The sequence below is a fragment of the Lycorma delicatula genome, chromosome 1 (genome assembly GCF_047948215.1).
Source record: "Lycorma delicatula isolate Av1 chromosome 1, ASM4794821v1, whole genome shotgun sequence".
Taxonomy (NCBI): domain Eukaryota; kingdom Metazoa; phylum Arthropoda; class Insecta; order Hemiptera; family Fulgoridae; genus Lycorma; species Lycorma delicatula.
The window spans coordinates 402,964,921-402,980,667 of record NC_134455.1 but is presented as its reverse complement, the minus strand read 5'-3'; positions in this window follow the sequence as shown (position 1 = coordinate 402,980,667).

The window sequence follows — 15,747 nt, the reverse complement described above, 5'->3', positions numbered from 1 at the left end:
TCCATCTCTACAAACTTGTGATAATTCGTTGAAATCCGTTTACCGGTTTGTTTTCAGTAGCAGTTAAAATGGAGTCTAGTACGGCCAATATGTCAACACGGTTAAAACCAGCACGCAGTACTAGAATTTTTAACTGCAGAAAATGTGAATCCTATGAATATTTTTCATCGTCTAAAAGTAGTTTTCAGTAGTGAAATTGTCAACAGGAGTACTGTGAATAGATGGGTGTCGAAATTTCACAAATTTGAAGATGGTAAAGCAACAATTGAGGTTGTACCTCGCAGCGGACAACTAGTTTCTGTGACTGAAAAGAAGCATCGAAAGGTGGTGGATGATTTGCTTCAAAGTAACTGACGAATCACCCAGCAACGCTTAGGCATATCTAAACAATCAGTAGGCCATATTATCAAGCAATTGGGTTACTGTAAAATCTGTCCACGATGGATATCATGCAAACTCTCTGATGGCTCTCCGCAAGCTGAAGTTTGAACCTATTCCGCATCCGCCATACTTGCCGGATTTGTCTCTGTTCGATTTCCACTTCTTTCATCATCTCAAGAGAGATCTCAAAGGTAATCAATACATCACCGACGATGAGGTGAAGGAACCTGTGGCCAATTGGATCTGAGAAAGACCACCAGAAATCTTCAGTTACAGAATGCAAAAACTTGTCACATGTTGGGGAAAAGTGTATCAGTGTAAACGGGAATTATATTATTAAATAAATACTGCATGTTTTTAGTTTAGGTATTGTACTTTTATTCATTCCAATATCTTTTCATTCCCATGCTGCTACGCGTGTTTGCAAAATTTATCAGGTGAGCCTCATATATTTAAGTCTTTCTTATGCATAAATGCTTCAGTTTTGATGTTATTTTTTTATTTTGTACAGAAAGCTCCCAACGATGGTTCTGTAGTAATTAGTTCGTTCCTGATAATATCACTATTAAGGGTATTTCTAAATTCATGCAAAGTCAAGAGATGGAGTTCATCGTACATTGTAGAGATCATTCTTAATTCACCACATCCCTGCTAGGAGCGTACACCAAGTTTCAGTAAGATACATTTATAATTCTGCTATTAGCAGTGGTTTGAGTTGATAAAGTATTGTTAATTTGGAAAATGAGTAAAAAATACAATACAAGATTTATTATTCATTATTGAATAGAATTTTTTGTTGAAGAGATAGTAAAACAGATACTATGCGTGACAAATCTTAAATAAACTTTTTTATTATTTTTTCCTGGGTGCACAATGAAGTGTCATTATCAGTGTCTAGACATAATATTACTAAACTCACCAGGATGGTCTAGTAGTGAATGCGTCTTCCGAAATTAACTGATTTGGAAGTTCCAGCGTTCAAGTCCTAGTAAAGTCAGTTATTTTTACACAGATTTGAATACTAGATCGTGGATACCGGTGTTCTTTGGTGGTTCGGTTTCAATTAACCACTTATATCCTAGGAATAGTCGACCTGAAACTGTACAAGACTACACTTCATTTACACTCGTACATATCATCCTCTGAAGTATTATCGGAACTGTAATTACCGGAGGCTAAACTGGAAAAAAGAAGGTATGTTAAGTGTATGATGATAAATCTACGAGCGATACGTAAATTAAAGAGTAATTTAGGAAATTTAAAAACGGTCGTACTTTATTTTAAAGTGACCCTACGTTCTGGCATCTGTTGTGACAAAATCTTCAGAAAATGTAGAAAGAGTTAAAATTTTATTTAACGAAAGTAGTCGTTTGAGAGTGCATGAGATAGAAAAAGATCAAAACTATACTAAGACAAAAGATTTCCAAAAACCGTAATTTAAAAACTCTTGACCGAACAAGGAATGAGAGAAAAACGTAATTTGAAAAAAAAATCTCTTTCGACACGCCGAAAGGCGGAGATAGATTTTACAGGTGCTAAGTAGGGGATAAAAGAAATTTCCACCTTAAAATTGAGAAAAAAATAAAAATATATTCAATACAACAACGGTTACATCTGAAAAAAGTTTCACATGTTTAGCATACGATAACCCCCATCTTCTTACAATTACACTAAAATATTGGTCTTCCTTTGCCGTAAGCGTTGATCATATCAACAATTGTTTCAGACAGAGTTATAGGTAATGTTTAGAGGACTATCGACCACTTTAAACCGATTCGAAACTTAAGAGAAATATGATTTTTTTTTTTTTTAGTCTTCCAAACCCCATTTTTTCCACCCCCTGGACCAACGGTTGGTGATATCAAAAAACTTTACTTAGATAAGTTTTACGCCCTTATCCAAAGAATAGTAGGAACTTTAAACGAATTCGATATTTTACTTAATAAGAAAGTTATAGCGATATTTTTTTTTTTTTTTTTTTAAAGCCAGCCTTATGGTCCGAGTTGGGCTGTTAATGAACTCGACCGAGATTTTGGGACGAGTTATTTTTAAGAAACAATTTAAAAGTGATTGGCCCAAAATTACGGCAGTTTTCGTATCTACAAACAAGTGAAATATATATATATATATACACAAACAAATACATATATATATATGCGGGATGTGAAACGCGATTATGTCGAAATTTTCGACATAATCGACCATTTTCGATAAGTCGAATCATGGTACCCATTTCAATAGATAGCTTTCTTATGAAATCTATCTAATAATTAAAAATATCTCTACAATCTGATCCTTCAGGACTCTCGTTCAGAGTCTATAATTGAAGAAAGTAAGCGTAACAGCAATTAACTGTATTCCGTTTATTCTGGCTGGCATCTTATAACATTAAGCCGGTGGATTAATATGATGTACGAGTTTCATTTGTAGCATGTGAAGATATTTCATGCCTGACAGGTAATCGATTCCATAACCTACGGATGAAAGGCAGAGATGATATCGCTCCACCACGGTTATCAGCAGCATTTAAATAATTACCAAAAGTTTCGATCAGTATAATTTACTTTTTTTTTATATATACTAGTTTAAAAAAAAGAAATATTCTTAAATCCGCTTCGCTGTTTAAGAGTACACATTAAAAACAATATAACTTTACAGTCGGATCATAGTACGCAACGTCCTGACAGTTCTATCTAAATGCACCGGATGTGTAAATACGCAAACTAAATAATTATTACCTATTGTACAATTCTATTCATCCTTTCTGAAATAAATTGGCCTTTGCAGTTGCATTTGAATTACCGTTTGAATTTTTAATACTTATTACCGATTCAAATCACTTTATTATTTTAAAATACACTACACATAAATTATTAACAGACAGTAGATAAAATTATCGTTTTCATTTAAATAATAAAGCAAAATATTATAAATGCATTGTACAATCAAAATTAAATAACATTGTATATATTTATGTATAACGGTAATAGAAACAGTGGCGACTCGCGTATAGGCAATGTGGAACTGCAGCACCCTTATTTCCACTTTATATTATCGATATCATTTAATATAAGTCCTTTTTTTTTTTTAATTCTTTCTTTATACTTTTACAATAATCCTTAATCTTAATATCAGTAAACATCCCCCAGTTTATGAAAAAGATACAATGCACGGAACTAATAAGAAAGGGAGTCCGACAAGGATGTTCCCTGTCTCCGTTAATTTTTAATCTTTACATGGAACTAGCAGTTAATGATGTTAAAGAACAATTTAGATTCGGAGTAACAGTACAAGGAGAAAAGATAAAGATGCTACGATTTGCTGATGATATAGTAATTCTAGCCGAGAGTAAAAAGGATTTAGAAGAAACAATGGACGGCATAGATGAAGTCCTACGCAAGAACTATCGCATGAAAATAAACAAGAACAAAACAAAAGTAATGAAATGTAGTAGAATTAACAAAGATGGACCGCTGAATGTGAAATTAGGAGGAGAAAAGATTATGGAGGTGGAAGAATTTTGTTATTTGGGAAGTAGAATTTCTAAAGATGGACGAAGCAGGAGCGATATAAAATGAAGAATAGCACAAGCGAAACGAGCCTTCAGTAAGAAATATAATTTGTTTACATCAAAAATTAATTTAAACGTCAGGAAAAGATTTTTGAAAGTATATGTTTGGAATGTCGCTTTATATGGAAGTGAAACTTGGACGATCGGAGTATCTGGGAAGAAAAGATTAGAAGCTTTTGAAATGCGGTGCTATAGGAGAATGTTAAAAATCAGACGGGTGTATAAAGTGACAAATGAAGAGGTATTGCGGCAAATAGATGAAGAAAGAAGCGTTTGGAAAAATATAGTTAAAAGAAGAGACAGACTTATAGGCCACATACTAAGGCATCCTGAAATAGTCGCTTTAATATTGGAAGGACAGGTAGAAGGGAAAAATTGTGTAGACAGGCCACGTTTGGAATATGTAAAACAAATTGTTGGGGATGTAGGATGTAGAGGGTATACTGAAATGAAACGACTAGCACTAGATAGGGAATCTTGGAGAGCTACATCAAACCAGTCAAATGACTGAAGACAAAAAAAAGCACGGAACTGTGCGCTTCACAGTTCCAGCGGCGTGTGTTTGGCTGTTGTGCGCATACGCACATAGGAAGCTGCACGCGTCGGAGAGAGAGAGAGAGAGAGAGCACTATCGCTCCCGTAGTGTCGACCCTGGCGTGCTGGTGGAATGTTGTTTGCTTTTACTCTGCGTGTGTACGGAACGTTCCTTGTTCGTTCCCTTTTTTTAGTTTAGTCGGTGGAAGGAATGTGAAAGCGGTTTAGTTGTTTTTTCTGAAGCGATCAAAAGATGACGGAATTCAAGGGCTATTTGATCGTCAAATCTGTCCAAAAACACACTGGAAGATCGAAATAGAAGGTAATTAGTAAAAAATAATTATGTATTTGTTTCTGTGTACGTAGAAATTTAAATTAACCACCTTTGGACTATAGTGTTTTTAAGCGGACATTTTATTAAGTTATTATCTAATAATACTAAAAAATATTATCTGTATTGATATTTTATTATTTATTCGGTTAAACGGAATACGGTTTTTAAGCACATGCGCTTAAAAACCGTGTACCGTTTTCTTTTTGTTATAAAGTGTAAAATTAGATTGCTGCGTACAACATAAAATTCCCTGAAGAATATGGCTTTTTAGATTTTTAGTACAATAGTTTTGTTAAATGCGGAAGATTTAGTAAGAAAACTTGTAGAGAATTTAATTCTGATAAAATTACGGTAAATATAGAGAATAAAAAGTAAAAAAAAAAAATAAAAATACTTTAAAAATTAGTTTTTTGTTGAAGTAAAACAGTCGAAAAATAAACAGAAAAATCATGTTATCTTTCTGTACGTAATATACATAAAGAAAAAAGGTTTAAATAAGGTTGTGTTTTTCCTTTTCCTAGTTATACTGATAGGTTTGTAGTATAATTACTACAAACCTAAATTCCCGACGGGGAGTCTTATTCTTTAAGACTTTGGGGGTTGGCATCCCCACGGCCCTAGCCTCTGCAGCTTTTCTTCCTACTACACACTGAGCTGCAGAACACTTTACACTATACAGATATACTACACCAAGAACACTACATAAATTACAACATACACAATTACACAACAACAACCTACACTGATATTTCTTACATTAACACTCGGTGGTGTTGCGACATCTTACGAAACACAACCGTAACCCAAGGTGGGAACCAAAACGTGGCGATGGGTGAATGGCTCTACGTAGTGAATCTCGAACGATGTCCTTTGGGCACCAGGGCGAACCCAGTTGTATTTAGCTCTAGCTCCAGTACGCGTGTGCTCTGCTGGAGTGGTCCGTTTTTTTCGCCGGTACTCGTGGGACCAAAATTTCAGTTCCAATAATAAATACTATGACGGTTGGTGGTCCATCTGAAAAAACCACCAAACCTGGTCTTATGAAGAGACCTCGGTCAGCCTTGTCTGACGAGGATAAAAGTCCTGCTGAAGAGAACCGCAAATCATTAGACTTGAATTCTAAAAATATTAGATTCGTTGTTTTCCGAAATAGTCAGGAAGGTGGCTCCCGCCAAAAGGTTTCACCTTTCCTAATAAAACAAAACTATAACAGGTGCACGTGGTACCCTGAAGAACATCAGAAAATTAAGTGACGGCTCGATTCTGATTGATACATTCAATGATGAACAGAGTCGATCTATCTTACGTCTCTGTAATATGGGCAGTATAAAAATAAGTGCGGAGTGCTACAAAACCCTAAATACGAGTCGCGGGGTAATTTTTTGTCGAGATCTTATCGATATAGAGGTGACTGAAATAGCTGATGAGCTTCGTGCTCAAGACGTTAATGAAGCGTATAATGAAAAGGCAAAACGGAATGGAAGAACTAACACCTTCTGTTATAGTGACATTCAACCTTCCAGTCCCACCGGAAAAAATAGAAATTGGTTCTTTCAGTTCGAGTACAACCTTTTATTCCCAACCCACGATGATGTTTCAATGTTAAGGGTATGGTCACACTACAATATCTTGCTCAAAAACAGAGATCTGTGGTAGATGGTAGATGTGCTAAAGAAGGCCACAATGATACTAACTGCCAAGAAAATGAAAAATGTGCTAATTGCAGTGGTTCGTGTACAGCTTGCTCCCGTTTGCCCAACGTTTAAGGAAGAAAAGGCAATTCTCAGAATCTCTACCGAGCAGAAACTACTTACTACTTACTTAGGCATCCTGGAATAGTCGCTTTAATATTGGACAGGTAGAAGGAAAAAATTGTGTAGGCAGGCCACGTTTGGAATATGTAAAACAAATTGTTAGGGATGTAGGATGTAGAGGGTATACTGAAATGAAACGACTAGCACTAGATAGGGAATCTTGGAGAGCTGCATCAAACCAAAAAAATTTTCATGAATATCTATAGAAATTAATTCCTTAATTAATTTAATTAATTAATTAATAAATTTCTTTTCTACCCCTTTTAAAAAAAAGAAATAAAATAAATGAACAATCTATAAAATATTTAATTATTCAAAGAATATCCTCATCAATTATAATAACCTCAATAATTATTAATGCTATCATTAACTGCCCCATTAATGAAAAAATTTTAATAATAATGAGAATTTTAATAAAAATAGGTATAATCCCATTCCACCTATGAGTTCCAAGAATTATACAAATAATAAGATGAGAAATATGTATAATAATAATAACTATACAAAAAATCATCCCCACAATTATTGCAACCCAAATAACCAGAATTAAATTAATAATAACATCAATAATTATATCAATAATTATAGCACCAATCTCAGGAATAAAACAAACATCACTAAAAAAATTAATAGCATACTCATCAATCTCAAATTCACCAGTAATAATCTTTTCATTAATAATTTCAAAACAACAATTTATTCTTCTATTAATTATATACACCATAATCAACTTAACTATAATAAACACGTTCAAAAAAAATAATATCAATTTTTTAAACCAAATTAATACTCAAACAAATTTAACAAAAACATCCCTAATAATTTCATCATTATCGATAAGAGGTATACCTCCAACTACAGGATTTTTAATAAAATGAATAATTATAAAATCAACAATTTGTATAGCACCAACAATTCCATTAATTATATTAATTTCATCAATTATATCAACATTCATATACTGAAATATAATAATCAAATCAAATAAATCAAAAATAAAAAAAATAATAAAAAAGAATCAATTATCCCAATTATCTTAAATTTAATAGGAATTCCAATAATAATAATTTTTAAATTGAACTAAAAGAAGGATTTAAGTTAAAAAAACTATTAACCTTCAACGTTAAAATTATTATTATAAATAAGCCTTAGCAAGTAATGCACCTCTATATTTGCAATATAGAATCATAATTGAATACAAGACAAATAATGAGAGGTTTAAAACCTTAAATAAATTTACAATCTATCACCTAAATCAGCCATCCCATTTTTAATGAATAAATGAATATTTTCAACAAATCATAAAGATATCGGAACTCTTTATTTTATTTTTGGGCTCTGAGCTAGACTACTTGGAACAATAAGAAGAATAATTATCCGATTAGAACTAATACAACGAGGATCGATAATTAAAAATGACCAAATCTATAATACCATTGTAACATCACATGCATTCATTATAATTTTCTTTATGGTTATACCAATTATAATCGGAGGATTTGGAAACTGACTAGTTCCTATAATAATCGGTGCACCAGACATGGCATTCCCACGAATAAATAACATAAGATTTTGATTACTACCACCATCAATCTCACTTTTAATTGCAAGATCAATCGTAGGGTCAGGATCAGGAACAGGATGAACTGTTTACCCCCCTCTCTCAGCCCAAATTGGACATTCAGGACCTTCAGTAGACCTAACTATTTTTTCTCTTCACATTGCAGGATTAAGATCAATCATAGGAGCAATCAATTTTATTTCAACAACAATAAATATACGACCAAAAGGAATAACTATAGAAAAAATACCCCTTTTCTGTTGATCAGTCCTAATTACAGCAGTTTTACTACTAGTGTCATTACCAGTATTAGCCGGAGCAATTACAATACTACTAACAGATCGAAACTTTAATACTTCATTTTTTAAAATCAATTTTTTTTTTTTTTGTCTTCAGTCATTTGACTGGTTTGATGCAGCTCTCCAAGATTCCCTATCTAGTGCTAGTCGTTTCATTTCAGTATACCCTCTACATCCTACATCCCCAACAATTTGTTTTACATACTCCAAACGTGGCCTGCCTACACAATTTTTCCCTTCTACCTGTCCTTCCAATATTAAAGCGACTATTCCAGGATGCCTTAGTATGTGGCCTATAAGTCTGTTTCTTCTTTTAACTATATTTTTCCAAATGCTACTTTCTTCATCTATTTGCCGCAATACCTCTTCATTTGTCACTTTATCCACCCGTCTGATTTTTAACATTCTCCTATAGCACCACATTTCAAAAGCTTCTAATCTTTTCTTCTCAGATACTCCAATTGTCCAAGTTTCACTTCCATATAAAGCGACACTCCAAACATACACTTTCAAAAATCTTTTCCTGACATTTAAATTCATTTTTGATGTAAACAAATTATATTTCTTACTGAAGGCTCGTTTAGCTTGTGCTATTCGGCATTTTATATCGCTCCTGCTTCGTCCATCTTTAGTCATTTTACTTCCCAAATAACAAAATTCTTCTACCTCCATAATCTTTTCCCTCCTATTTTCACATTCAGTGGTCCATCTTTCTTATTTCTACTACATTTCATTACTTTTGTTTTGTTCTTGTTTATTTTCATGCTATAGTTTTTGCGTAGGACTTCATCTATGCCGTTCATTGTTTCTTCTAAATCCTTTTTACTCTCGGCTAGAATTACTATATCATCAGCAAATCGTAGCATCTTTATCTTTTCACCTTGTACTGTTACTCCGAATCTAAATTGTTCTTTAACATCATTAACTGCTAGTTCCATGTAAAGATTAAAAAGTAACGGCGATAGGGAACATCCTTGTCGGACTCCCTTTCTTATTAGGGCTTCTTTCTTATGTTCTTCAATTGTTATTGTTGCTGTTTGGTTCCTGTACATGTTAGCAATTGTTCTTCTATCTCTGTATTTGAACCCTAATTTTTTTAAAATGCTGAACATTTTATTCCAGTCTACGTTATCGAAAGCCTTTTCTAGGTCTATTAACGCCAAGTATGTCGGTTTGTTTTTCTTTAATCTTCCTTCTACTATTAATCTGAGGCCTAAAATTGCTTCCCTTGTCCCTATACTTTTCCTGAAACCAAATTGGTCTTCTCCTAACACTTCTTCCACTCTCCTCTCAATTCTTCTGTATAAAATTCTAGTTAAGATTTTTGATGCATGACTAGTTAATTGCGTATATATTTGACTAGTTAATTTTGCGTATATTAAATAATTAAAATAAAAATAACAAGAAAGTATATGAAATGAGTAAAACTCAACTAAAATACCGTACAGTATGCGAAAATTTGATGTACATAAATTTGTTCATTTTGTTAATGTGTACGTTGCAATCTGTTCTGTCTGCAGTGTGTCCTAAGACGTGTAGTTAATTGAACCCCAACCATCGAAGTATGCCGCAGATAAAGCCATGGCTGGTCAGGAAACATGGTGAGGTCAACTATGAATTGACACAATTCTTTGACTGGCCATGGTTGTTTTAATAAGTTACTCTATGATAGGAAGAGAAAGAGGACGCCAGAGTATAGGTATTGTGGGCTATGCGGTACGGTTGAACACACAGTGTTTAACTATTTTAGATGAGAGGAGGCTAGGAGGGAAGTGCTGGCTGTTGTTTGGTGACATAACACCAGATAATGTGATAGAGGCAATGTCGCATAGCCCCAGAAACTTTAACCTAATTAGTAAGATGGTGGGCAATATTCTGAAAAGGAAGGCGATGGAAGGAATTGATGAGGAAGAGAATGTTACCTAGTGGGGTAATGTAGGGTGTGGCTGGATAGCCCCGTTCATGAGGAGTGTCGAACTTCCGATGAGTGAGCGGGGGGACTCCTGGGGTGAGTAGTGTAAAGACCGAGTCCCGATCGGAGGTCCCGAGTGGTGTACCTCTGATTTGAGGCAGGCAAATAAAGACAGAGACCCGGTTAGGGAGCCTCCTTGGGGGGGACCCCTGATTTGAGGTACCCAATTGAGAAGACCTAGTCCCGGCTGACCGGGTGGTACTCCGTGCCGGGGACGGCATAGCGGCTTCGGCATGGTCGTCCGGAAGGTTAGAGGCAGTGGCACCCTTAGGACCGAGTGTGCTTCTGCGGCGGGTGCGGTCCTAGGGGGATGGGATAAAAAAAAAAAACCATCGAAGTACACCGGTATTCACTGTCTAGTATTCAAATTCGTATAAAAACAACTGACCAAGATTTGAACCTTCGATCTCTTACTTCGAAAATCAGTGATTATTAAACATTTATTTTTTTCACTATAAAACATGCTATTTACTTTATTTCATACAAGCATTTAAGAAAAAATATTACTCGGTAGCTGAATTTTTTTTTTTTTTTTTAACTAGCTGTACTTTCTGCTCAACGTATACATAAACGTTAAAATAATTTATATCAATGCCTTATGAACTATTTTTTAGTTATTTTTTATACAGAGTGTCCACAAAGAAATTTTCAGGAACGTTTTACTGGTGAAATTAATGAAAAACGTTTATATTAATGTAGGTCTGGAAACGTGTTGTTTTCGGGTTACAGCTAACAAAAGATCCCCGGTTTGGGGACATACAATTAGTATTAAACGGAATAAAGGAAAATTGAGAAGCGCGCATAGACTTGCACTGTTGAGGGTGGCCGCTAGTTACAGAACGGTGTCCTATGACGCGCTTTGCGTAATAATAGAGGTTCTACCAATAGACCTGCAGATTAAAAGCAGGATGCTTAGATATGAGGGACTACCACAAGACGAGATAGCGGCTTAATTGGATTAAGAATGGCAGTTGGAACGGTCACGCTCAAGAGTCGGGGATTGGACTAGAAGACTAATCCCTGATATAGGTAGGTGGTATGGAAGTAGACGCGGAAACGTTGACTTCTATATGACACAGTTATTATCGGGGCATGGATCTTTCGGCCAGTACCTAGCCAGAATTGGAAAAAGGGACACACCACAATGTGTTTATTGTGAGGAAACAGATAATGCGGAGCACACTATATTTGTATGTCCTAGATGGGCTGAAAACAGGAGGGTAATTATAACAAATCGATTAACACCGGATAATATAATTATTTGGATGGTACAAAATCAAGAGAACTGGGACTGGTTCAGAAGGTTTGCTGGAGAGATCCTGAGAACTAAGGAAGAAGAGGGCGGTAGACTGTGATTAAGTTAAGTAGGGAAGGGTGGACAGTCTCTCCGTGGAGGGCCCGTATGCCCTGGTATGCGGGTTCCTGCGAAGTGGGAGAACTCCAGGGGTGATGGGAATAAAAGAAAAGACCGAGTCCCGGCCGGGGGTGTTTCTCCCTGCGGGCGTCTAGGCGCTTTGTGGGGTGGGTACCGTCGGTTAGAGGCATAGGCGTAAAGACCGAGACCCGGTTCCCTGCGGAGGGGCTGGGGGACGGCATCGCCGGACCTTGGCCCTAACGCGGGGAATTAGAGGCAGGCAAAAAATAAAACAAAAGATCCAAGACCGGGGGGGCCAACTTGCCGTGCAGGATGTAAAGCCGGTGGGTACGGGACGCCCCCTTTGAGTAGAAGGACACTCTCCCCGACTGAGTATACTTAAATGGATATCCGGTCGGGGAGAGTAGGGGGAAAAAAAAAGACAAAAGATTTCGCCCCGATTTCAGTTCTTCTGATTAAAAGAAGCCCTGCTGTAATTTTTTGGGGCGCAAATTAAGGAGTAAATTTGATGGTTTCTTACGAAATTTGAGCTGGGAAATAGGATAAAACTAGTCCCAGAACTGTAACTCAAGTAGGTTTTAAGATATTCGACGTACGTTCCATGATATTCATGGAATAAAATTCCATGAAGAACATATGCCTTTTTAGGTTTTTAGTACAATAGTTTTGTTAAATGCGGAAGATTTAGTAAGTAAACTTGTGGAGAATTTAATTCTGATAAAATTACTGTAAATATAGACAATAAAAAATAAAAAAAAACCTTTAAAAATTAGTCTTTTATTGAAGTAAAACAGACAAAAAATAAAAGGTTTAAATAAGGTTGTTTTTTCCTTTTCCTGGTTATACTAATAGGTTTGTAGCATAATTACTATAAACCTAAATCCCCGACGGGGAGTCTTATTCTTTAAGACTTTGGGTGTTGGCATCCCCACGGGCCTAGCATCTGCAGCTTTTCTTCCCACTACACATTGAGCTGCAGAACACTTTACACGATACAGATAATAAAAAAATAAATGTTTTTCGATACATATTTTTTTTACGTCGGATATCGTAAAACATACTGAAGTTACAGTTCTGGGACTTGTTTTATTCTATTTTCCTTCTCAAATTACACAAGAAACCACCATCCCAATCCCGTAGTGGGAAGACACCCACCTTGTGACGTTACTGGTCGCCGCACCACCCCCTCCGTTCCAAGCTCTGAGGGGCTTTAACGGAGGTCGTCTTTAGACCCTCTAACTGATTACATCTCACAGTCATCAGCCAGGCCTCGGTCGGGATGCCACCGATATAAAATGCCTCGCCAGTCATCAGTAAAATACAAATCAAATTTCGCCTTCACGTAGACTTCAAACGGACATCTTCACATCCAACCTAACATGATTCCCTGAAACTAAGTGACCGAAACCGCGGAAGCATGAACCCCGCGCCTAGTCCAGATTTGACAGCACCGTTCGTGACTGTGAATGCCTCAGAAAACGAACGAGTTGAAAGATAAATCAGTGTTACACTCATACCAATCAAAATTATGTTTTACGCAACATAGAAATTTAGACCTACACCCAATTAAGTCAACCAATTTAGGTCACCTAACAAGGTGAATGCAACCTCATTCCGGTCCGCGCATGAGCCGGAGACAAACCCGCGCCCCAACCCGGTCCAATCTTGGTATCTCGCGTGGTATTACAAAGTCACGACTACGACCGCTACTGGCGGAGGGAAGCCACGGTCGTACGGGTTGACATACCCCGGCTGTGCGGCCACCTCCACCAGCGGAAATCCCAAAGCGAATTACAAACAATACCGATATAACCGTGGCACAGTGCCAATGCGCCCACCTCCTAAGAAAGCTGAAATGCGGGTAATAGTTTTCGCTAGCCGTAACTCAAAAACAAAGCGTTGCCAGACCTATGTTTCTATAAATTTTTTTCATTATATTCATCAGCAGAACATGTCCTGAAAGTTTCTTCATGGGCCACCGTATTTAATCTTATCAATCAATGGCGGCTCGGATATAGGCACTGTGGAGCTGCAACACCCCCATTTCCACTTGATATTATCGATAACATTTAATATAATGAGTGCTTTTTTCTTTAATTCTTTCTTTATATTTGTACAATATATAATCCTTGAGCTTAATGTCAGTATACATTCCCCAGTTTAAGAAAAACATACAAAAATCTTTGTATGTGTATGGAACTGTGCGCTTCACAGTTCCAGCGGCGTGGTGTTTGGGTGTTGTTCGCATGCGTACATAGGAAGCTGCGCGAGGTATCGTGAGAGAGAAAGCACTGTCGCTCATGCAGTGCCAAACCTGGTGTGCTGGTGAAAGGTAGTTTTTTTTTTATTTCACGTACGTACGGAACATTTCTTGTTCGTTCCCTTTTCTGGTTTAGTCATGGAAGTAATATGAAAACGATTTAGTTGTTTTTTTGATCAGAATATTGCGGAAAGCAAGGACCTTTTGATCGCCAAATCTGTCCAAAATCACGCTGGAAGGACAAAAAGAAGGTAATTAGTAAAAAACTAATTACGAATTTGTTTCTGTATACATAGAAATTTCAATTAAGCACCGACTTTTTGACTTCTTCTATAATACCGTTTTGTAATTAATTTTCTCCGTACAACTCTTCAATATATTCTACCTACCTATCGACTTTGCCTTATGTATTATAAATCAGTATACATCTTTGTTTAATACATTATTAGATTTTAATTTATATATCTCAAAATTTTCCTTAACTTTTCTGTATGAAAAATGAACATTGGTAAAATAGACAGGGCTATTTTACCAATGTTCATTTTTCTTTCCACTTCTGAACACTTTTCTTTAATCGACTCTTCCTACGCTAGTTTGCACTTTCTGTTTATAGTATTTCTTAATTGTCAATAGTTCCTTTTTCCGAAGCTAGAACTCAAAAAGAAAAGATATCTGGATCAATATTTATATAAACCTTTTTTTCTTAATTTTCACTTGTACATGTTTTGAAATTCTTTACATTAAAAAGGATGTTTATGAAGTAAATGATACTTAAACAGCATTTCAATCTACGAAAGCCGAAAAATGAAATTTAGCAAATACACCTACGTTGAAATGAGATACTACATCGTAAATCTGAAGTATCCAGGGAACTCCCACAGGAAGGGCAACTCAAAAATTTTAATTAGAAAGTATAGGTGTGTTACATTATTATAAACACCGTTGAAAAAATATGAATTTTGATGTAACAAACTTCAGTCATTGACAAACCCCTTAACAACCAAAATCCACCGTATACACATAATCAAAATGGTTTCATTTAATATTTTAAAAGCTTTTTTCAAAAGTGGGCTATAGAACAACCCAAGTAATAGTCTTAGAAACCAACCTGGTTGGTCTAGTGGTTAATGGTAACGCATCTTCCCAAATTAGCTGATTTGGAAGTCGAGAATTCTAGCATTCAAGTCCTAGTAAAGTCAGTTATTTTTACTTGGATTTGAAAACTAGATCGTGGATATTTGTGTTTTTTGGTGGTTGGGTTTCAATTAATCACACATCTCAGGAATGGTCGACCTGAGATTGTACAAGACTACACTTCATTTACACTCATACATATTATCCTTATTCATCCTCTGAAGTATTATCTGAAAGGTAATTACCGGAGGCTAAATAGGAAAAAGAAAAGAAAGTAATAGGCTTGTAGAAAAAAAAATAGACTCTTTTGAGGTAAAAACATTTGTTAAATTTTATTTTTGCACACTGTTTTGGTTAGGATTGCAGTAGCCTGAAATTGTTTACCTTAAAGGTTATGTTTTTCAATGTCCTTTATAATAATATGTCCATTTAAAGATTTAGAGTTGTCCTCATGGAGCCTTGTGTTGTTTGGGTGCAGTGGTCTCACCAAAAAATGTATCATTTTAAGGTAG